The 23,693-nt window shown below is 46.3% G+C and overlaps 1 pseudogene across 1 annotated transcript in view; it reads right to left on the bottom strand.

Moving 5' to 3' along the window:
- The window catches only part of LOC147622724 (signal peptide peptidase-like 2), a 60,908-nt pseudogene extending 38,035 nt beyond the window's left edge, over positions 1-22,873 (bottom strand). The window contains exons 1-4 of the transcript XR_015269492.1: positions 22,424-22,873; positions 22,055-22,213; positions 21,873-21,984; positions 21,606-21,725 (exon numbers count right to left, since the gene is read on the bottom strand). The product of XR_015269492.1 is annotated as a signal peptide peptidase-like 2 (transcript). The remainder of the gene's footprint in view (positions 1-21,605; positions 21,726-21,872; positions 21,985-22,054; positions 22,214-22,423) is intronic.
- Between the last annotated feature and the right edge of the window lie 820 nt (positions 22,874-23,693).

Below are 23,693 nucleotides of genomic sequence, written 5' to 3'. Positions count from 1 at the left end.
TTCCGGCACTTGGTTTTCATCTGTTGTCAGTGCATCAGGTTTGCAAGACTGGCGTACGGGTGGAGTTTGATGAGCATTTTGTCGCTCTCCGGGACAAAGCAACAGGCCAGGTGGTTTGGGAAGGCGGAGTGGAGGATGGAGTTTACAAGCTTTCAGCACTCTTTCTCCCAGGTCCTCAGGTTTGTGAGGAGTGGCAGTCTGGTAATGGCCACTTAAGTGTGGATACGCTACAGGTGCACGCTTTCCGGGACCAAATGGTGGATAGCTTGCCAGTAGATGGCAGTAGTTGGCAGGAACTCTCCAGTACTGATGTTGGTGGTTCTTGTATTCGTCAATCAGAGGAAACTAAACAGGTAACTTATGCTCTGATGTCTCGTCGTATTCGGGACAAAGGACCTCCTGTAGATAAGGATGTTCTTTCCACGGGGACCTTTCGGAAAGCCAGGCAGGTGGCAGGTGATTACTTGCAAAGGAGGTGCTCTCTCCAGGCTTTGTGGTTCCGGATTCAGAGGGGGTGGTTGACAGGTTTCAGAAGGCCTTGCGTGGTCTTCAACAGGTTTCCAGGAGTTGTTTGTGCACCGTAACAGGTGTTGATCGTTGTGGGCTGTGTGATGCCTCTTTGACTCAGAAGGCAGAATGGTTCATTGATCTGGTTGATGGACACCAGATTGGACGGGAGCTTCCTGATGAGGCAGTTGAGCTCATGGTTGCAGATGTCTCTTTGGGAGGCAGGATTGCGTTTCCTGTGGTTTCTGCGGCATGCGAAGGATCATGGACTCTTGTACACAAGAGGGGGATTGTTGGATGGAGTCCGACTCCACGGTTGGAGTGACTCAGTTTGGGGAGGAGATCCGGACACGAGGAGATCTACTTCAGGCCCAGGAGCAGTTTTACGGAGCAGTAAGAGGCAGTCATCTTTTGCCTTGTCGCGGACAGAGGCAAAGTACCGGGCTGCTTGTGATGCTGCTTGTGAGGTGGTGAGGATGCAGAGGTTGCACTGCAGGTTTGGGCTTCCACTGGAGAAACCCATGGTCATCCAGAGGCACTTTGTTCGTGAACAGATTGTTGGTGATGACATCTTGCTAGAGTTCTGTTCGACGGAGGACAGTACAATGGACCTCTTCACGAAGTCGCTCTCTCAGGATTTGCTTAGGCGGCACCCCAGCTCCCTGTGGTTGGTTTCACAGCCAGGAGCTGAGAGGGGGTGTTAGAAGTCATCTCCTGTCTAGTTTTATACACCAGGGCCTTTGTTGTGGGTGTGCCCACCCTTATGAGGTGTTTTATCATGTTTCCCCACTCTGTGCATTTTTCCCCTATTTTTCTCATTTTTTCTGTGGCTTGGGAGGCAGCCCTGAGGCGGCTGGAGGACCCAGTAGCTGGCCGACTGCCCAGACATCAGTCATGGAGTATCTTACTGCTGGCCGACTGGATGTATGCAATCGTGGACCTCTGTTTTGCTGGCCGACTGATGATGCAGTCGTGGAGTGCCTTTTTCAGCAGGCCGACTGATGATGCAATCGTGGAGTGCCTTTTTCAGCAAGCTGACTGCTCATATGGGGGCATATAAATAGGCCCCCAGCCCCCATACCATTTGTGTATCATACCCGGGATCTTCTTGTGTATATAGAGCAGAGTTACACGCCTCTATCTCTCATCCTCTTGTGCTGTATTTTTCTGCATGCGTTGGGAATCATCTCCGCTGCGTATTCTGACAGATGATTCCCAATCTATTGTTCCAACGAGACAACCTCAGTCAATTGTAGAGGTTGAGCTCGAGGCTAGAGATGAGCCCCAGCAGTAGTAGCAGGAGGCTCCGCGTTTTGTTCGAGTACCAAAATGGTTGTTAGACATCCTTCGGGAGTCGGGTGTTACGGAGCTTCCCTCCGAGTGGACCACAGAGGACGGACCTTAAAGATCGCACAAAGTTCATGACAAAAGTCATTCAACAGAGCTCTTATAGGTAAACTACGCTTTGATGTCTCGTATCATTCGGGACAAAGAGCCCACTTCCGTGAAGGAAGCTCTTTCTCAAGAGACTTGGAGGAAAGCCATGCAAGTGGAACTAGATGCCATACAGAAGAATAAAACTTGGGAGTTGGTTCCGAGGCCGTCAAAACGGTCAGTCATTGGTGTCAAGTGGGTCTTTAAGACCAAGTATACGTCTCATGGGTCGGTGGACAAGCACAAAGCTAGACTTGTGGCTAAGGGCTATGCTCAGCGGCCTGGCATCAACTATGAGGATACCTTTGCACCGACGGCGAGGATGACCACGATTCGGACCGTTCTTGCCCTTGTCTCTTCTCAACGATGGCCTGTATATCAAATGGATGTCAAATCTGCATTCCTTAATGGTGACTTGCACGAGAAGGTGTATGTTGAGCAACGTCCAGGCTTTGAGGTTTCGGGATCAAAGGGGATGGTTTACATGTTGTGGAAGGCCTTGAATGGTCTTAAGCAAGCTCCCAAGGCTTGAAATCAGAAGCTTGATTCCTTCTTTCTACAGACAGGATTTCAAAGATCAGTTTTGCAGATCCTAACTTGTATCTCTTTCGGGCACGCCGTTTGGTCACGTTGATTATCTTTTATATGGATGATCTCATTCTCACTGGCGGTCATGTGGAGCACATAGCAATGACGAAGGTTGCCTTGTCAAAAGAGTTTGAGATGACCGACTTAGACTTACTCCATTTCTTCTTGGGATTGGAGATTTGGCAGACCCAGAGGGGGTTCTTTGTTTCTCAGCAGCGGTATGTTCATGAGTTGCTTGAGACCTTTGGGATGGAGAGCTGCAAGCCTATTACTTCACCGATGGACCGGAACACCAAGCTTACAGTGAATGATCCTTGTGAGCAAGTTGATGCCTCTTTTTATCGGAAGCTCCTTGGTTTATGGGTTTGGTTGTTGAACACCTGATTGGACTTGAGCTTTCCCGTGGGGCTGTTGAGCTCATTCATGCAGACACCTTTGAAGACTCATTGGGACGCAAGATTGCGGATCTTGCGGTATGCAGGTACGAAGGATCTTGGAATCTTCTATGACACTAGAGAGGGAACAACGGATGGAGTCAGACTCCAACAATGGAGTGACTCAGATTGGGGAGGAGATCCAGACACGAGGAGATCTACATCAGGCTACGGATTTACCCTTGGCTCAGGAGCTATTTCATGGAGCAGCAAGAGGCAACCAACTATTGCCTTGTCATCTACAAAGGCAGAGTACCAGGCTGCTTGTGGTGCTGCTTGCGAGGTTATGTGGCTGCGGAGGTTGCTTGGCGAGATTGGGTTTCCATAGAAGGAACCCACGGTCATCCAGTGCGATAACCAGAGCTGTATAGCTATTGCTCGGAACCCGGTCTTCCATGCCCAGACCAAGCACACAGAGATACAATATCACTTTATTCATGAGAAGATTTTGGCTAGTGACATCTTACTTGTTTATTGTTCGATGGAGGACAATGCAGCGGACCTCTTCACAAAGTCTCTACCTCAGGCTATGCTTCGGCAGCACTCCAACTCACTAGGGTTGGTTCCACATCCAAGAGCTCAGAGGGGGTGTTAGCAGTCATCTTCTATCTGTACATATTGCTCAATGAGGGCCTTTGTTGTGGGTGTGCCCACCCCAGAGCTTCTCATTTTTTCCCATTTTTTCCATATTTCTCCCTATTTTTCTGGTCATGGGGGGCTGTATTTTCCTGGCCGACTAGTTTTTGTGTTGCCCGACTCTTCATGTGCTGGCCAACTGGTTCTTTACCCTAGTCGTGGACATGAGGCAACATGTCGGCTGATTTAGGACTGGCCGATTGGTGCCATAGGGTGGTATTTATACCACCCTTGCCCCCACCTCCTATCTTGTATCGTTTTCATGTGTATATAGCAGAGTTCTCACACATCTCTCCTGTGCATCTGCGTTTGCTCTTCTACAATCAGTTCTGCGTTCAGATTCAAGCTAGTGGTTCTCTCCTCCGTGTTCTCTTCTTCAACGTAGAGTCCTACTACGTGTGCTCTCAGTTTTCTGTCGCCTATCCGCTGCGCACTCCGACATGGACTTGGATTTGGATTTGGATTTGGACTTGGATTCATTGGATTTGGATTTGCATTTGGATTTGGATTTGGATGTCGAATCTCCTACTAGCCCGGTGAGAGATACCTATACCTATGGGTCATCCCCGTGGTGTGCTCAGCATCAGAGATCTTGTGCCTCGACATCGACGTTGACTTGGATATCTATTTGTCTTGTATTCATCGATTGTTTTGATCCTGGCCAACGTGCCCGTGGATTGTTCTTGAATAAATTTCTAAAAGAGGACGGGGCCTATTCTCCACTCGATGTGGTGTATTGTGCAAGATTCCTATTCTCTTCTCTCCCCTCTCTATATCCTGGAGTCTTCACGACAGTTGGCATCACAGGGAGACGGATCATGTTGGTATGCACAGATGACAGCTTGGTTCCAACTGCATGGCTTTAGTATGGACAAGCTACCTCCATTTCAATACTCCCTGGATGCACCCTCCCTCTCTCTCACACAGGCAGAGATTACCAGACTTATCAGGCAGGACTTGACTCAGCTGGACACTAGGAGGACATGGATACAGCCGACACACGAGCTTGGTACGAAGATGGCTTTCTCTAGAGATCATCTTCTCCAGCTCATGGAGGATGGGTTTGTGATTAGACCCAGCTACATGGATACTCATCTTTCTCATGGGGTACGGTGTGCTATTGGTCAGATGCGCACATCCTCACACCAGCTAGAGATTGAGACTGGCAGATTCAGAGGAGTACCAGCTGAGGCCAGGATTTGTCAGTTGTGCCAGATGGAGCCAGAGACAGAGTTACATTACATATGTCACTGTCCATTATATTATGAGATATGAGGCCGTTTTCACTGCCTGTTCAGAGAGGGTGTCGGACCACTTTCCAGAGTCATGAGATACCAGGATCAGAGATGCCTCGGATTATACTTGCTAGAGCTGCATAGACATAGAGAGGGTCTCTTGAGAGGGAGGGGATCAGAGAGGGAGAGACACCTACAGAGGCAGATTACAGACTTCTTTCGACCAGAGACTGAGCAGTCAAGACAGCAGGCATTGCAGCTAGCCCCAGAGTATAGCTGCACCAGAGGTACACTGATTGATCGGGCTATAGAGCTGGGGCGGTCCAGGCGCCCCAAGATGAGAGACCCATCTCGACACCGGCGGAGACTACAATAGAGGATCAAGACCATACTAGCACGGTATGGGAGACGTCCAATCAGAGTACTCACCATGGAGGACATTGAGGATATCCGCCATCGACCGATCAGAGACATCTTTAGATAGTGATGTATATGATGCTTACCTTTGTTGCTGGAGTTTTCCTTCCCAAATGTTATCCGCAAAGCACAACAACTTTATTAAAAGACAGGTAATATATTATTAATAAAAGTAAAAGAAGCAAAAACAAAAGCAAAGAGTAAAAGGCAAAAGCCAAAGCATGGACAAGCTTTTGACAAAAAACAAGGCTTCCCCAAGGTATAAAAGAAGCTAGAGCCCTCTTGTTTGGGCATGAAGTGGGTGAAGTGTGTGGAGATCATCATCAACATCACCATCTTCAGCCTCACCACCCTCTCCATTCGCCGGGAACGTCTATGCCACCTTCCTGCACCACCCTGGTCAGCTATTTCCGCCGCCCGGCTCTGTCAGCCGCCGCCTCTGCGTGTCGTCGCCACTGTGCAGCGCCACCCGCCGCACCAAGCTGCAAGCAATTTCCTCTAGATCCTGGACAGGGAGATTGGCGGTCGGGCACTCATATCTGCCACTTTGGTGTTTTGCTTTTTCGAGATTCTTCTTCAGATTGGGTATCGAGTTCCTCGGACATCTTTGAGGTTTTGGATTTGGACTTGGATTCATTGGATTTGGATTTGGTACTAACCTGGTGAGAGATACTTGTGGTCATCACCGTGGTGTACTCCGCATCAGACATCTTGTGGGTCATTACCGTGGTGTGCTTACCTAGTGACAGATACTTGTGGGTCATCACCGTGGTGTACTCGGCATCAGAGATCTTGTGCCTTGACATCGACATTGACTTGGATATCTGTTTGTTTTGTATTCATTGATTGTATTGATGTCATCGCTGCTGTCTCATGAGAAAGATTGTTGGTCTTGGTTCCCATCTTGAAGTCCTAGGTTCATTACGCCCTCGGTATCCCTCTACTCTTGCCATGGTTCTGTCACCCCAAGAAAGTTTCTTCAAGAGAAATCCTGCTCTGACACCACTGTAAACCCAACGGGGGGTGCCATGATAGATTCAACCACGTGTCCAAGAGATAAAGATATAGAGAGAGAGGGGAGAGAGAGAAGGGAATAGGGATCTTGCACAGTACACCACAGTGAGTGGGGAACATGCCCCGACCCCTTTCAGGAATTTATTCACGAACAATGCACAGGCACACTGGCTAGGATCAACAGAGTACTGACATTTTGGCAGTTTAGACAGTTTCTCCAAGTGTTGCATGCACGGAAGACTTGTTGTATTGATCCACAACCCTAAGCGATGCCAATTATCATATGATTAAGACACAGAGGAGAGAGAAGAAGAGCGAGATTAGGTGTCAAGTTTTCTTTATTCATATGGCACAAAAAGGTGGCTTATGCTTGTACATGGCTGAGGCTTGTGGTCAGCCCATAAGGGTTGACCCATAGCCCTTGTACATGAGTTCTACTACTTATGGATGTTAGAAGTCATCTCCTGTCTATTTTTATACACCAAGGCCTCTGTTGTGGGTGTGCCCGCACTGTATAGGTGTTTTATCATTTTTCTTCACTCCCCGTATTTTTTCCCCATTTTTCGGTGGTGTGGATGGATGCCAGATGTTGGCAGGAGCCTCTGGTGGCTGGCTGACTGTCCATTCAGCAGTCGTGTGGCTGGCCGACTGCCTATTCAGCAAGCGTGGAGTTTTTCTACTGGCCGACTTGCTTTATGCAGTCGTGGAGGGCCATCATGCACTGGCCGACTGCTTTATGCAGTCGTGGAGAGCCTCTAGCGCAGGCCGACTGCATCCATGGGGCATATAAATATGCCCCATGCTCCCCACCACTTTTTCATTCAGTATTCTGCGGGATCTAGTGTATAGAGAAGAGTTTACACACCTATTTCTCTGTCTCTCTCGTGCTGTCTATTTTCTGCATTCTACTTGCTCTTGTCAACCCAAGTTTGGTTATCATTTCCGCTGCATATTCTGACATGGTATCAGAGCCCTAGGCTCGTGATAGATCTTGGGAGTTTTCTGAGCAAGAGGGGGATAGTTAGTTTGCTGATTGGTGGACTGTTCTGGACTGTTCGGGAAGAGAAGTTGCAAAAGGAAGGTGGGCTAAGGTGCTGGACAGCCACTTGCAGGTTTTAGAGAATTTTTTTTTTCCCACCCATCGACCCTTTTCAAAGTACATCCCCGCAATGGCAGATCTGTTTGAGATGGCTGAGAGGCATGTGAAGATCCCGACACTCCCCATGTTCCCGGTGGACCGTCAGTTGGACGGGAGCAACTACGGTATATGGAAGGTTATGATGGAATCTGTTCTGGAGTCTTACAACCTCGCTAATTTCGTCATTGTTGGGGTTCCACGGCCGGAAGTAGAGGAAGGGGAGTTACCGTCGATCCGAAAGGACCGGGAGGCTCAGACACAAATGTGGGATCGTGTCAACGCCAGGGTCCGTTCGTTTATCTTTCTCAACTGCACACCGCAAGTAATCAATCATGTAAAGCATATGACGCTGGCCAGAGGTATATGGCAGCATTTGGCTTCTCTTTACAACAGGGTATCGCCCATGAAGAGGATTTCCTTGGAAGTACAGATGTGGGTTATGAGCCCTGCAAAGTCGTCGACGATGCGGGAGCATATTAACAAGCTGCAGGCTCTTCAGCAGGAAGTTCTTCAGGCTGGGAAGGAGATATTGTCAGAGGACATGGCCATAACATTGCTGTCACACTTGCCCTCTCAGTACTCAGCATTTTACTCGTCTTTGATTACCAGTGGCAGGCTCAGCACCATCACGTGGGAGGAGCTTGTGCCCATGGTCCTGGACCAGGAGGAACGATTCACGAACCCTCCTCAGGGTGGAGGTTCGAAGGCCTTAACTAGCCAACGGTCGAAAGGCCGTAACACGGGCAAAGGGAAGGCTTCGTCGGAGAAGTCTTCTGAGAAGAAGTCCGTTACTGACCGCGAGAAACTAAAGGCAGAGAGGACCTATAATGATTGTGGCGAGAAAGGCCACTATAGGAGGCAGTGTCCCAAGCGGAAGACCGAGAAGGGTTAAGATTCCTCAGCAGCAATCATGAAGACTCTGGCTTTTGTGCACCTGGAGGTGGTGGACACCGATGTTTCATTTTCTTCAGGCAGGGAGGAGATTGGAGGACTCTCCGCAACGGATACTCGGGAGTGGATTCTAGATAGTGGTGCTTCCAGGCACATGACTCCTTCCCGTTCCGGTTTACACGATCTTTGCAGGTTTTTTGGTCACATTCTTACTGGGGACACATCCACTATCCCAGTTCACAGTGAGGGCAGGATGGAGATAGTTCCCGATGGCAGAGGGGGGAAGCATTCCTCCCAGGTGTTGTATGTTCCGTCACTTGGTTTTCATCTGTTGTCAGTGCATCAGGTTTGCAAGACTGGCGTATGGGTGGAGTTTGATGAGCACTTTGTTGCTCTCCGGGACAAAGCAACAGGCCAGGTAGTTTGGGAAGGCGAAGTGGAGAATGGAGTTTACAAGCTTTCAGCACTCTCTCTCTCAGGTCCTCAGGTTTGTGATGAGTGGCAGTTTGGTGATGGCCACTTAAGGGTGGATACGCTGCAGGTGCAGGCTTTTCGGGACCAGATGGTGGATAGCTTGCCAGTAGATGGCAGTAGTTGGCAGGAACTCTCCAGTACTGATGTTGGTAGTTCTTGTGTTCGTCAGTCAGAGGAAACTGAACAGGTAACTTATGCTCTGATGTCTCGTAGTATTCGGGACAAAGAACCTCCTGTAGCTGAGGATGTTCTTTCCACGGGGACCTTTTGGAAAGCCAAGCAGGTGGCAGTTGATTAATTGCAGGAGGAGGTGAATACTCCAGGCTTTGTGGTTTCGGATTCAGAGGGGGTGGTTGACAGGTTTCAGAAGGCCTTGCGTGGTCTTCAACAGATTTCCAGGACTTGTTTTTGCACCATAACAGGTGTTGATCCTTGTGAGCAGTGTGATGCCTCTTTGACTCAGAAGCAGAATGGTTCATTGATCTGGTTGATGGACACCAAATTGGACGGGAGCTTCCTGATGAGGCAGTTGAGCTCATGGTTGCGGATGACTCTTTGGGAGGCAGGATTGCGTTTCCTGTGGTTTCTGCGGCATGCGAAGGATCATGGACTGTTGTACACAGGAGGGGGATTGTTGGATGGAGTCCAACTCCACGGTTGGAGTGACTCGGTTTGGGGAGGAGATCCGGACACGAGGAGATCTACTTCAGGCCCAGGAGCAGTTTTTTGGAGTAGTAAGAGACAGCCATCTTTTGCCTTGTCGAGGACAGAGGCAAAGTATCGGGCTGCTTGTGATGCTGCTCGTGAGGTGGTGAGGTTACAGAGGTTGCATTGCAGGATTGGGCTTCCACTGGAGGAACCCATGGTCATCCAGAGGCACTTTGTTCGTGAACAGATCGTTGTTGATGACATCTTGGTAGAGTTCTGTTCGACGGAGGACAGTACAGTGGACCTCTTCACGAAGTCGCTATCTCAGGATTTGCTCAGGCGGCACCCCAGCTCCCTGTGGTTGGTTTCACAGACAAGAGCTGAGAGGGGGTGTTAGAAGTCATCTCCTGTCTATTTTTATACACCAGGGCCTCTGTTGTGGGTGTGTCCGCCCTGTATAGGTGTTTTATCATTTTCCTCACTCCCCGTATTTTTTTCCCATTTTTCGGTGGTGTGGATGGATGCCAGATGTTGGCAGGAGCCTCTGGTGGCTGGCCGACTGTCCATTCAGCAGTCATGTGGCTGGCCGACTACCTATTCAGCAAGCGTGGAGTTTTTCTAGTGGCCGACTTGCTTTATGCAGTCGTGGAGGGCCATCATGCGCTGGCCGACTGCTTTATGTAGTCGTGGAGAGCCTCTAGCGCAGGCCGACTGCATCCATGGGGCATATAAATATGCCCCATGCTCCCCACCACTTTTTCATTCAGTATTCTGCGGGATCTAGTGTATAGAGAAGAGTTTACACACCTATTTCTCTGTGTCTCTTGTGTTGTCTATTTTTTGCATTCTACTTGCTCTTGTCAACCCAAGTTTGGTTATCATTTCCGCTGCATATTCTGACAATGGAATGAATGATGAATGAACTGCAAGATTAGGATATTCCTTGAAGTATTCCTTGGCAAGGTAGTAACGAGTGATCTTGCCTCCACAGCTTTTTCACTCCTTGTGAAACATTACCTGTTCAAGCTGCAACACCTCCTCATGCTCATTCATTTCTGGTGGATCTTCCAAGACGAGCTCTGTTGGAGGTGGTCCTTTATATGGCTTCAATAGAAAGCATTATGTATCTTCCAGTGATAAGGCAGAGCGAGTCTTCATTTATCGGTTGTCACCTAGAACCTGTTTGCTAACTGTCAATTCTACTAAAGCATGCTGCACCTTCCAATTTATCTAGGATATCATCAATCCTCGAAATTGAAAACCGATTCTTGATGGTTACCTTGTTTAATGCTCTATAGTCAAAAATTAAAACATATTCTCCAAGTGCCATCCTTTTCTGGACAAGTAAGACAGGAGAACAGTGTGCCTGCATATATACGAATATCTCTACCCCTATGTACGAAGCTGAATTTCTTATTTACATAGTCAATCTGAGGGTTATGGCAATATCTCCAGGGCATGCCAAGAATCACATCGGCAGGCGAGACCGTGCCCACTAAGAAATCCTCATAATAAACATAATCCCCAATTTGGATGCAGAGCTTTCCAATGATAGAAGACACATGTGCTCCCTACAAAGCAACTTCAGCTTACATGCTTGTACCAATAGAGTCGTACTCTATTCCCAATGCATCCAAAACGCATCCAACGTATCAACGGATATGAAATTATCTCTAGATGCATCATCAATGCATCATGATTATTAACCTTTCTCCATGTTTTTTGCTTCATGTGTCCTTTTTGGCCATATTGAAAACATTTGTCCTACTTTTGCCGACAGCCATGGGACATTATTCTTACCCCTCGGCTTCTTTTCTGAGCCATATCTGGGCCGGAAATCCTTTCTATCTTTATCCTTTGTCTATTGGTCCTGCTATCCAATCTTGGCTAGGTCTTGATTAGCTCTATGTTCTGAATTCTTGTTTACAAGGGGTCACCTTTTTTTTCAACGAAGAGACTTCTATTAAGTATGAAAAAAGGAAATCCTTTTTATCTTGCAAATTCTTCTGTCGAGCCTCTGTAATTAACCATTGAGTTCAGCATAAGCATCGAAACATCATTTCACAAATATACATTTGAAGATTTGTCTCTTTCCATCATGACACATTTGCACAACATTAGGAACCATAAGATGGGTTGTCTCCCCCCCACCCACAACTAGTATTTTGATTACCATTAAAGAGTGAAATACATCAAGCATCATCTGTGGGCAGTCAAAGGCCCAACCTTTTCAAACTACCACTTCTTTCCACAATGCAAGTGAAGACATTAGCAAACAATATCTTCCAAATGACTGGCACCCCTCAGCCCTTCATCACCCCATGAGAACACTACGGAATCCCATCCCCATGTGATCACACGTGAATCCGTCAAGCTAAGACACTCAACCAGTTTTAAATTCATTCACCACCTTCCCCTTGTGGCAAAGTGTAATACGCGGAAGCTTCGGAGAAGGATCGGTACTTCAAAACTCAGAAATCAGCACTCTTTTCGCGACGAAAACTGAAAGACGATGTGCAGAAAATAGAGGGAGAAAGGGGAGATGGAGAGGACACAGTATTGGGTCCCAATTACCCTCTGTAGGGCCCCCACCACGGATGGTGTATTTGCTTTATTAGAATGATGTAAATCTGAAAACAAATACAAAGTACTTGACCTTTTCTTGGCTGGAAAACCTGCCCTTGACCTTCAGTCCTTCACCTCTTTGCTTTAGCAACTTCTTGGCTGTCCTGGCCCCTTTTTGCTTGAGCACTTGGTGAATTATGAGATGGATTCATGGATTCTAGGCTGGAGTATTTATACTCCCTCTTGCATCCAGTCGGCCAGCTTCAGAAAGCTCCACGACTGGGTATTTTCCAATAAACTGAATTCACACTATAATAAATGCTGGCCAATCTGTGCAGCCTTCTGGGACAGCATCCTGGCTGCTGGGCAATCAGCGCATGGGTGTGGGACTGCTCCCTACACCTGGCCGACTTGCTGGGTAGGTTATTAGGCTTGTCGGCTGCCTGTCCAGCAGTCCTAGGGCTGGCCGACAGCCCTTCCAGCCCATGCCTTGGCTGGTGGGCACAGCCTGGGCCCTCCTGGCCCCTTGGGGGTGGTTCTACACCTCCCCCATGCCCACACTAAGAGTGCAAGTGCAAATCTTCGCACTGGGGTAGCCCTATGGGCTGGCCCCATCTCTACATGCAAACCTACATGCCTACAGATGTCTGGCATCCAGTTGCAAACCAGATACACAGAACATCTGACATCATTCCAGAGGGAGACTCACAGCGCGGACTGGCACTGCTTCATGTGCAGGACAGTGCACACCTGACCTTGGACTCATGTGCAGGACAATGCACACCTGACCTCGGACGACTGAGATGGATCCCTGGCTGACTCGTCCCGGACTGGGCTCACATGGGACCAGTTCACCATCCCAGGTCTTGCACCTTCTGTACAGAAATGTCTACGTGGCATCCAAGTGCGGGGTGCACGTGACACACAGGCTCAAGTGAAGCTCCACACCTGTGAACATCCTTGTTAATGGCCTCTTGCACTTAGCATATCAACATACATTTCAAATGCACAATGAACTCTCACAACTAAGAGTACAATCATTGTTTTGCCTTCATCGTATACCTAAAACACATGAAATTGAATGGCAAGGTGAAAGTGTTGATTCTTACCAATATTTCAACAGTGAATCCTCAAGATTTAAGAGTTGTTGCAGAATTTGCACATCTAAAATTAGGGTTTGTAGACCCTAATTCTTCGACAACAACACATGATAGTGTTCCTCTCTATGAGGGCAACACACACAATCAAAAAGATGTCAAATAGCAACCGAAAACAGGCAGTAATGTGCTGTTAAACACTTTTCCTGCAGCTATGGAGATATAATATTTGCTCCCCATTAAGAGCAGGATGAAGATAATTGATTGTAGTAGCTTGTAGAGGAGAGTAAGCTGCAGCTCCAAGGTTTTTCAGCACTCCAAACAGGTTTTTCCTTCATATGCTCAAAATCAATTTTCTTGGCCAGGAAAAAAGAGAAACACGAAGAAAAAAAAGCTAGAGAGAGGAGAGAATATGAAGTGGTGGTAGCACGGGGTAATCTAGTGTGGAAAGCAGTGCCATGTGTCCCCTGAGTTGGCCTCCCGAGTCATAAGGTGGTTTCCTATGCCCAAAGCCCAAAATTTGGGACTTTCAAGTTTTGTTTGCCTTGGGGGCGGGAGGGGGGCATCTAGTGTCCACCCAAAAATTTAGTGTTGTGCGAACCAACAACCATTCAATATGAATTAAGGTTTTAAACTAAATACTTACCACCTACAAAACCCATCAGATGTCCTATAAGGCAAACAAGGGATGCAATACACTTGTTGTCATGTGCACAATATGTATCTACCGTGTGCTACACACACGCAAGACTAGTTTCGAGGCTTGGGGAAGCTTGGAACTAGGCAGGCTGATTGACGAGCTGAGTTAGGGAAATACTAACGGGCAGGCACCCAAGTATGGACGGGCGGGCGGCCAAGTGTGGACGCCCGATGACCGGCCAAGAGCCTATAAAAGGGTGGCCAAGGTTAGTTATTGTATTATAGAGAGTCTCGCGAGTTTGTGAGAGCTCTATGGTCTTGGAGCCTGGATCTAGTGCAGACGTGCACCTGCTTTAAGGAGCCGAGGCCGGCAGCAGTCTCGAGGCCCGTGAGGGCAGCTTTGTGGCGGTATGGGACGTCACGAGGAGGAGATTGGTCGGTACGTCAACCTAATTAGCTCAGCTCGTGGCTCGGTGGGGACAGCCAAGACTGTGGGCTTGCCCACGGCTCTCATGGTTGGGAGGTGAGTCAGGCCTGCACCCCCTTTGTTGTTTGTTGTTCGTTTGTTTGCAAGATTCGAGTTTCGAACCAAGATCGATCACAAGGGGATCCATGGGGATTTGACAGTGGTATCAGAGCATACCTCGTGAACGAGCAAGTCGGTAGGTAGAGAAGATGAGGTCGAAGAACGGTATGTGTTAAAAAGCTTGCTGTTTTTTCTGTGCATACTGCAGATTTCAGAAATAGTATGTGTTTTCCTTCATCAAAGAAACCCATGTTGATGGGGGGGATGGTAGTTAAGTAGGGTTGATTGCTTTTGCAAGAAAGAGAAGTCTTGTTGTGCAATCTCATAAACTGCAGGGAGAGAAACAGAATAAAAAAGAGAAAAAGCACGTTTGCTTTTTGTTGTTTTTTGGCGTACGAGAGAGAGAGAGAGAGAGAGCGAGAGAAGTACGGGATTGTGTGCTGACGGGTGTTGCTGGCGTTGGGTTACAGTCGGCTGTGCAGGCACCTTAGGCCTGCCAAGCCATGTAGGCGCTCAGGCTAGGCACGGGGGGCTGGTGCCTAGGCCAGGCGGACAGCGCCCAGGCCAGCCCAGGCCTACGCAGGTGCCCAGCCAGGCCCTGTAGACGGCCCAGCACAGGTAACGCAACAGGCTGGCGAGGCGCAGAAGCGCACGCAACAGCCACATGGGTGACGCACGCATGAAGGCGCCGGCAGTCACTTCAAGCGACGGCAGCATCCGCCGGAGGAAAAGCATACGCCGGCAGCTCACCGACGGGCGAATCCAAGAGGAGAAAAAAAAACAAGGAAAGCACGTTTTTTTTAGCTTTCGTTTTTTTTTTGGGAGTTTAAAATTTTCTAAGTTTTAAAAGACCTCTCCTCCAAGGTTTCCAAGGTGTTTATTTTTTTTAAGAAAACAGAATATATATATCCATATATATATATATATATTTATTTATTTATTTATTTATTTATATTTATATTTATATTTATATTTATTTATTTATTTATTTATTTATTCAAGAGAAAAAAAACAAAAAAACAAATACAAAAGCAAAGCAAAAGCTAAGCCTAGCTTTTGGAGATTTTTGGCTTTTAGGAAACCTTTATAAACCCCCTCAAGTGGGCTTCTTGCCACACATCTCTCAAGTTCTCAAGTTTTCAAGCTCTCAAGCTCTCAAGTTCGTTCGCACTTTCATTGTGCAAAGATTGAATTTTCTCTCCGCGTACCCTCTTTACGATGTCGACCCAAGAATCAGAGTTGGAGCCCCTCGTGGAACGCGAAGGCTTGCCGGCTACGGAAGGTACCGATGTCGATTTTTGACGATTTTGTGTCAAAATTAGATTTCCAAGAGTTCAAAGTAGCTCTCGAAGCTTCTTCGACGGAACGTCAGGCACAAATCGCAGCCCAGATGCAAGCTTTGCAGAACTCCATCGCTCTATTGACAACTACCCTCTCTACTTTCTCGGGTATGGATACCTTGGCTTCAGCTTTATGGCTACATAAGTGGCAAGTTCACTTTCAGTTTCATCCATATGATGATGGAAAGAGGATTCAGTTAGCAGCAGGTTTCCTGTCCGACAAAGCGTTGCTTTGGTGGAAGGAACTCAACCCTAAGCCAACGACTTGGGCACAATTCGAAGACGTTTTCAAGAAAGAATTCCTCAAGAAAGAGGATGATTACGATGTTGTTGCCCGGTTTTCAGCTTTGACCATGACCTCGCAGCACCTCACTTATGAGGTCTACCTCCAGAAGTTTCGTGACTTGCAGATGAAAGCTACAAAGATGGATCCCACTACTCTTTTGGGGCTTTTCGTAGCTGGTTTACCCGACTTGTACCGTTTACAGGTTAAAAATAACAAATGTAAAACACTGGACGAGGCCATTCATTCAGCTCGTATCTATGATGATACGATGGTCTCTTCCAAGTCGAAACCCGTTACCGAGCAGGGGAACAAGAATAAAAGAAAGTTCTCCGCACCTATGGCTAACACGACAGAAGGAAAGTCTTCGGACCAACCTTTGAAGAATTCAAGTTCGACACCAGCAAAGAAAAAACGACTCCTTAGGGCTTTGAAGCTCAAGAAGGAAGGACGTTGTTTTATCTGCGAAGAAAAAGGACACATGCGTAACGAGTGCCCAAAGCAAAAGGGTACCAAGGCAAACGCAGGACCCAAGCCAAAGGCAGCTCCCTAGTTGTCTTTGACAGGTACGTCAATTACTGTACTTTCTCGCCCTAGTACTTGTTCTGATTGTCTGTTCAATTCTAAGGTATTTGGCATGCATGATCTTCTCTGAGTTTATGGAGAAGTGAAGGGCCATAAGATTCACATTCTTTTAGACCCTGGCAGTTCGCATAACTTTGTTAACTACAAACTTGTGCAGAAATTGAGTCTTGATACGACACTCAGCGACCATACCTATGAGGTACGCCTACCTGCGGGAAGGCAAGTTTGGGATAGCAAGGTGGAGATGTTTCCAATCCAAATTCAGGACTACAAAGATACTCTGGAATGCTATGTTATGCATCTGGAAAATGTACACTTGTTATTAGGGATTGAGTGGTTTAAGACTCTTGACGTCCAGATAGATTGGTCTAGTCATATTTTTTCTTTTCAACATAGGGACACCAAGTATAGTATTTTAGGTGATTGTATCCATCCCTCTCAGGGACCTCTTGTAAATACTATTGATTTTGAAAATATAATGGATTCTTCTTTGTATACCGCTTTCCATTGTGTCTTGATTCCACTTTCTTCTTTTCTCATCCCTTCCTTGGATGTGAATGAATTAAGTGTGTTTGAAAGAAAAGAATTACAGAAGATACTTGATTCGTTTCAAGATGTATTTCCTAAGGAATTGCCATCAGGTTTACCACCTAAACGAGCAGTAGATCATCGTATTGACTTGATCCCTAGTGCTCATCCTGTGAGTATTCCACCTTATAGGATGAGCCAAGCTGAGGAAGATGAGTTGGCTAAACAGCTCGAAGGTTATTTGAGGATGGGCCAGATCCGTCCAAGTAAATCACCTTGGGGTGCACCTGTGTTGCTTAGGAGAAAGAAGGACAATACTTGGAGAATGTGTATAGATTACAAGAGATTGAACAAGCTGACAATTAAGAACCGTTATCCTCTCCCTAGATCAGATGACCTGATTGACCGATTAGCAAGAGCGAAATATTTCACGAAGATAGATTTACGTACTAGCTATCACCAGATACGTATTCATGAAAGGCATGTCGAAAGAACCGCCTTTCGGACTAGGTATGGCCATTACGAGTTTCTCGTATTACCTTTTGGGTTAACCAATGCTCCAACCACTTTCCAGCAAATGATGAACGATCTTTTTCGTGAACATTTAAGGAAATTTGTGGTGGTGTTCCTGGATGATATTTTGATTTATAGTCGTACTCTTGAGGATCATGTCAGACACCTCACGATTGTCTTATCTATTTTAAGACAGAATCGACTATATGCTAAGTTAAGTAAATGTGAGTTCTTTATGACCGACATCATTTACTTGGGACACAAGATCACTAGAGATGGATTGAGCATTGACTATGACCGAGTTCAGAAGGTTTTGGACTGGCCTATACCACGAACAGTGAAACAACTTCGTTCTTTTCTCGGTTTTGTTGTTTTTCTTCGGAAATCTATACAGGAGTACTCTCAGCTCACACTACCGATGACCGACTTATTGAAAGGTCATGGACGTAAGTCAAATCAACCTATCACTTGGAATAACGATTTGGATATGGCCTTCAGACTTTTGAAAGATAAAGTCAAGGAAGCACCTATCTTAGCATTACCTGATCCTAGTCGGCCTTATGTTCTTGAAACTGATGCCAGTGACTATGCTATCGGGGCTGCTTTATTTCAAGATGGTAGACCGGTTGCTTTTGAAAGTAAAAAGCTAGACGACACTCAATCTCATTGGCCAACCCTTGAGAAGGAGCTTTATGCTCTGATTCATGCTCTCAAGGTTTGGAGACATTATTTATATGGCTCCAAGTTTGTGGTATTGACTGATCATCAGTCAATCAAGTATGTGTGTGATGCGGATGATTTAAGAGGAAGGAAAGCTCGTTGGGCAGAGTTAATGCAAGATTTTGATTTTGAGATCCGTTATCGGAAAGGGTCCATGCATAATATTGCAGATGCGCTTAGTCGGATTAGAGAGGTGAATTCTTTGTCGTTCACCGAGATTTCTACCGACTTATTTCAGTCATTGAGAGGGCTTTGCAGGACTGATAGTTATTTTGGTCCATTTTGGCAGAAGATCCAGGACGGGAGCTCATTGATTAACCAAGACTCGATGACTGAGCAGTCTACTATTCAAGCTGCAGGAGGCCAGTGGATGATTCGGAATGGTTTGCTATTCCGTAATGACAAAATTTGTGTACCACAGATCCCGGATATTAGGTCCAAGATTCTGAAGGAGTGTCACGACGCCCCTTCTGCTGGACACCTTGGGGTACACAGGACGCTATCATTAGTGGAACACACTTTTTATTGGCCAAAGATGAAAGAGTATGTAGAAGATTATGTTCTCAAGTGTCAGATTTGTCAGGCAAATAAAGCTGAACGCTTTAGACAGGCTGGGTTGTTGCATCCTTTGCAAATCCCAGGTAATAAATGGGAAAGTATTTCCATGGATTTTATTACCGGATTGCCAAGAACACATCAAGGCCACGATTCTATTTGGGTTGTGGTGGATCGCTTGACAAAAATGGCTAGATTTTTACCAACCCGAAAGACTATTACAGCTACGCAATTAGCTCGGCAGTTTATCGAGCAATTGTTTAGACTGTACGGGTTACCACAGGACATAGTCAGTGATAGCGACTCTAAGTTTACGAGTGATTTTTGGAAACTTGTTTTTGAGAAGTTGTATACAACTTTGAATTTGAGTTCCTCTGATCATCCTCAATCTGATGGCCAGACTGAAAGAGTGAATCAGATTTTGGAGGATATGCTTCGAGCATATGTATCCAAAAGACAGAGTTCATGGGAGGATTATCTTCCTATGTTAGAATTTGCATATAACAGTACTAAGCATACGAGTACAGGGTTTAGTCCTTTCATGCTTATGTATGGTTTTCAACCAAGATCACCTGTTACAGTAGGATTCTCAAGACTTCAGCGTGATGCAGCACGTAATTTTTTGCAAGATATGCAGGAAATGTTACAAGTTGCAAAGGAATCTATTAGAAGTGCTCAAGACCGAGACAGGTTTTATTCTAATAGACATCGTTCACCTAGAGAATTCTCTGAAGGAACGATGGTGTATTTGTGAGTTCCGAAAGATTCCGAGACTTTACGGACAGGTAGATCTCCGAAATTATTCCCTAGATACTGTGGACCATTTCGTGTTACACGACGGATTGGTTCAGTTGCATATGAATTGGATTTGCCTTCTCATGTGAAAGTTTATCCTGTATTTCATGTCAGTCGACTTAAAGAAGTACTGGGGGGAGCAGATCAGTTAGTTACTCCTCAAGAAATTATAGATGTCGAGGACATGACATTTGTTCCGCACGAACTTGAAAAGATTCTTGGATTTCGTGAACGAAGATTGCGTAATACGCTTATCACGGAATACAAGATCATGTGGAAGGATCGTGTTGAGGAGGACGCTACATGGGAGACATTGACTACTCTTCAGAGAGATTACCTGGCTTTTTAGTGAGCTCAGGAGTGAGCTCTTACAGGAAGGGGAGTATGTCATGTGCACAATATGGATCTACCGTGTGCTACACGCACGCAAGACTAGTTTCGAGGCTTGGGGAAGCTTGAAACTAGGCAGGCTGATTGACGAGCTGAGTTAGGGAAATACTAACGGGCAGGCACCCAAGTATGGACGGACGGGCACCCAAGTGTGGACGCCCGATGACCGGCCAAGAGCCTATAAAAGGGTGGCCAAGGTTAGTTATTGTATTATAGAGAGTCTCGCGAGTTTGTGAGAGCTCTATGGTCTTGGAGCCTGGATCTAGTGCAGACGTGCACCTGCTTTATGCAACCGAGACCGGCAGCAGTCTCGAGGCCCGCGAGGGCAGCTTCATGGTGGTATGGGACGTCACGAGGAGGAGATTGGTCGGTACGTCAACCTAGTTAGCTCAGCTCGTGGCTCGGTGGGGACAACCAAGACTGTGGGCTTGCCCACGGCTGTCATGGTTGGGAGGTGAGTCAGGCCTGCACCCCCTTTGTTGTTTGTTGTTCGTTTGTTTGCAGGATTGGAGTTTCGAACCAAGATCGATCACGGGGGGATCCGTGGGGATTTGACACTTGTCCATCAGGGCGTCCCCATCGTATGGACATCATAGGCTTTTGAACCAGGCATTGCCCACACATTCAAAACCAGACATCCAAATCAAAATCAAATTCACAAGCACTTATGATTTCAATTTGAGCTCATCAAGGAAAGAAGCCATGACACCTGGAAATGCGTCCTGCCATGTCAAATGGTTCCCCACGATCCATCCATAGCACATGTCAACAGAACATCTCACATGCCACATGCACATGTCAAATGGTGACCCATCCATGGCCATGTACGTGTGCAGGTTTTAATCTTAAGCCTGGGAAATTAGGGATTTGTGACAATTGACTCAGCACCTCGAGAGACAAGACTCAACAGGACTCATCTCACACCATCATCACAAACTTTTTTCACATACGCCCCCATACCTCAAAGGCCACCACTCAGACACATAACCCCTCGGCCCCACACCCCCAATGGATAACGAGTGAGAGGGCTCAATCTATATAGCGGGTAAAATGTCCCCATCCCTAAGCATCACAATCCTCCACCCGCCAGATCCAAGATGCTCTCCGACCCCATGGCAAACTTTCATCACAGAGAAACATCCTTCAAGCCATCAAATCTGTACTGGGCGAGAATGATATCACTATCAGCTGATCGTCGTTGATGCTCCATCTCACACAATGCCATGCAACAGTTGTTTTTTTCTTTCCATGGCTTCGAATTTCAATGGCAGTATTGTATCACCTTTTGGTCTCATAGACCCTTAGGGTCTTGTATAGACGTTAATATTACTTTCTTTCTTTCTTTCTCTCTATCTCAAATAGTGTGGAAAAGGGATTTAAATGCCTGACAAGAAAATTGGGAGGGATGGGGTAACAAAATTTAACTTCATTAATAATAAGCTTATCACTTCATAGTTAGGTAATGCAAAGTTGAAATGTTCACCCGCTGATATAATTATTGATGTATCCAACCTTGAAGGTGCCCAATTTCTCTCTATATTACATCGTGGTCACATGTGAGCCAATCTCTACAGAGACAATCTAATCTTTCTTCCGTGTACTTGCAGTTGATTTAGTGTCACATGATAAAATAAAGCGCAGTGCAATGCAAACCTGTTGAACCAGAATCCAAAACAGCTTGAAGGCTTCCTCCCGCAGATTTGGGTAACAGCACAGAAGGAATTTCAATGTCTGTATAGGTACCAGATTCCAAACAGACCATCTTGTAAAGTTCTGCACCAGTGCAGTGAAGCAAAGCGTAAGATTTCTACCTTAGCAAAAAAACAAAGGTGGTGCCTGGCATGCTACAACAACAATTGTTGATACCTAACAAACTTCCAAGTATTCCTAGCAAGAGAATAAAATGCTCCACACATTCACCTTCCTCATCATTTATTACAATAAGAGCTGTTGCTCCAGCCCCTTGGGCCTCCCGAGCTTTCTTCGTAAAGGTGCAATTCCCTCGTGCAGCCAAAGCAACATAGCCCGTCATCTGAAATGAAACAATGACTGTCATCACTGCATGCTTGAGGGCAAATCTAAAGAGATACTGTGACAAAAACCTGAGCAGAGTAATTCGAGCAGCTGTCCAGGGGATCTGCCAGTGCCAATGGCCCCGTCATTGCCTCTTTCTCATGGGTAGGCAAAATGGCACCAAACCTGGCACTTAATCCTACCAGCTCTCCAGACAGTGTGCCATCTACCCAGTACCGGACTTTCACCTGAGAATGCAATCTAGACAGTGAAAATCAGCGAGCATGATGTCAAAGAAACCTATTAACGCTATGACACCAGAACTCATCAACACTGTTGCATCGTTAGGGCTGGAACTGTTTAATTAGTGCAACGGATTGAACGTAACATTAGCGGTTAAACTACTCTTCAAAAGAAAAGAACCCCACTCTCCATCACGCAGGCTACAGAGACCATACCAGCTCAAATATATTGTCACAACCGGGCTGTTTTGGAGCGAGATCGTCATCGCTGGAAGTTTCATCACAGGTACAGCGCTGCAGAAAGGCGAAATGAAGGAGAATGACAGCAAAGGCTATGGCCGCCAAGCGGTGGGAGAAGGCCATTCTAAAAGCCGATTCTCACTCACTGGTTCATCGACTGCGCAGTAGAACCTCTTCAGAAACTCCTGTTGTCGCTACGAACACCCCAGCCCTATGTTGTGATCGCCGCGCAAATCCTAGCCTGTTTGATTCTCCTTCTATCTGAGAGAACCCCCTGCGCTTTTGCCCAAACGAAGACCTGGCTCTGTGCTTTCTCCACAATGCAAACAAACCCTAGCCCTGTGTTCCTCCTTGAATATGAATAAGCCCTGGACGTGACCTTCTGCACAATCTGAGGCTCTGAGCCAAACTAGCCTTGGGCGAGAGCTTTAACCTTCCTTCTGCAGAAGATTTACTGTTACACTTCACTTCTTTACCTTGGTGCTCACATAAGTCTAATTTTCGCGATGGAAATCAGAAATCCCCCGTTACACATACCCCCACCGCCCATGTATGGGCGGGGGATTGGGCCAGGCAGATTCCCTGCCCATGAATTATGGGCGGTGGATACGCCCACCACATCAGCACGGGCAGGCAGGGGTATGCCGATGCGTAATGGGCCTTAATTTTAAGATGTACATTTTAGTTATAAATTTGGATTCTTGGATTTTTAGTGATTTTTAAGTCTGAATCTCGTTTAAGCTTAAGCATTGCCTTTAAAATGAGTTGAAAAAAAGCTTTTTTTTCGAGCAGGGTCATTATCTACAATTCTGTGTTTGACACTCTTTCAAGAAAATGGCTCAGTCAAAGGATGTGTTGGTCAAGAAACAAGGGTAGAGATTTTTTTTTGCAATTTTGTTTTTAAAGTTTTGAGATTTGGTTTAGATGTGTGTTGCATATTTTTCTCTCCTTTTGAAGTGACGGCCAGCTTGATTTTTAGCACGCACCCTTGCCCTCCGAAATTGATGGGTTTGGTGAAATATAGCAAGTTTTCTTGTATTTGAGTGTAATTTTTTACGGGCATTTTAAAATTTTACAAGTATTTTACGACCAAAATGTTCAAAAACAAGTGTGGTATGCCCGTCAAAAAGCAACTATGGTGACGGCTATTAAAAATGATTTCAAGTCACTTTGTGTAAGTATAGTAATTATTGTTTATAGTAACAAAAGTAGCAATACACCTTTTTGCAAATGGGTATTGTTACTT

The sequence above is a fragment of the Cibotium barometz genome, chromosome 28 (assembly GCF_041138505.1).
Source record: "Cibotium barometz isolate CiBa-2024 chromosome 28, ASM4113850v1, whole genome shotgun sequence".
In the NCBI taxonomy this organism is placed as follows: Eukaryota; Viridiplantae; Streptophyta; class Polypodiopsida; order Cyatheales; family Cibotiaceae; genus Cibotium; species Cibotium barometz.
Note: the sequence above shows the minus strand (reverse complement) of the source record. Positions and strands in the feature narration are given on the sequence as shown.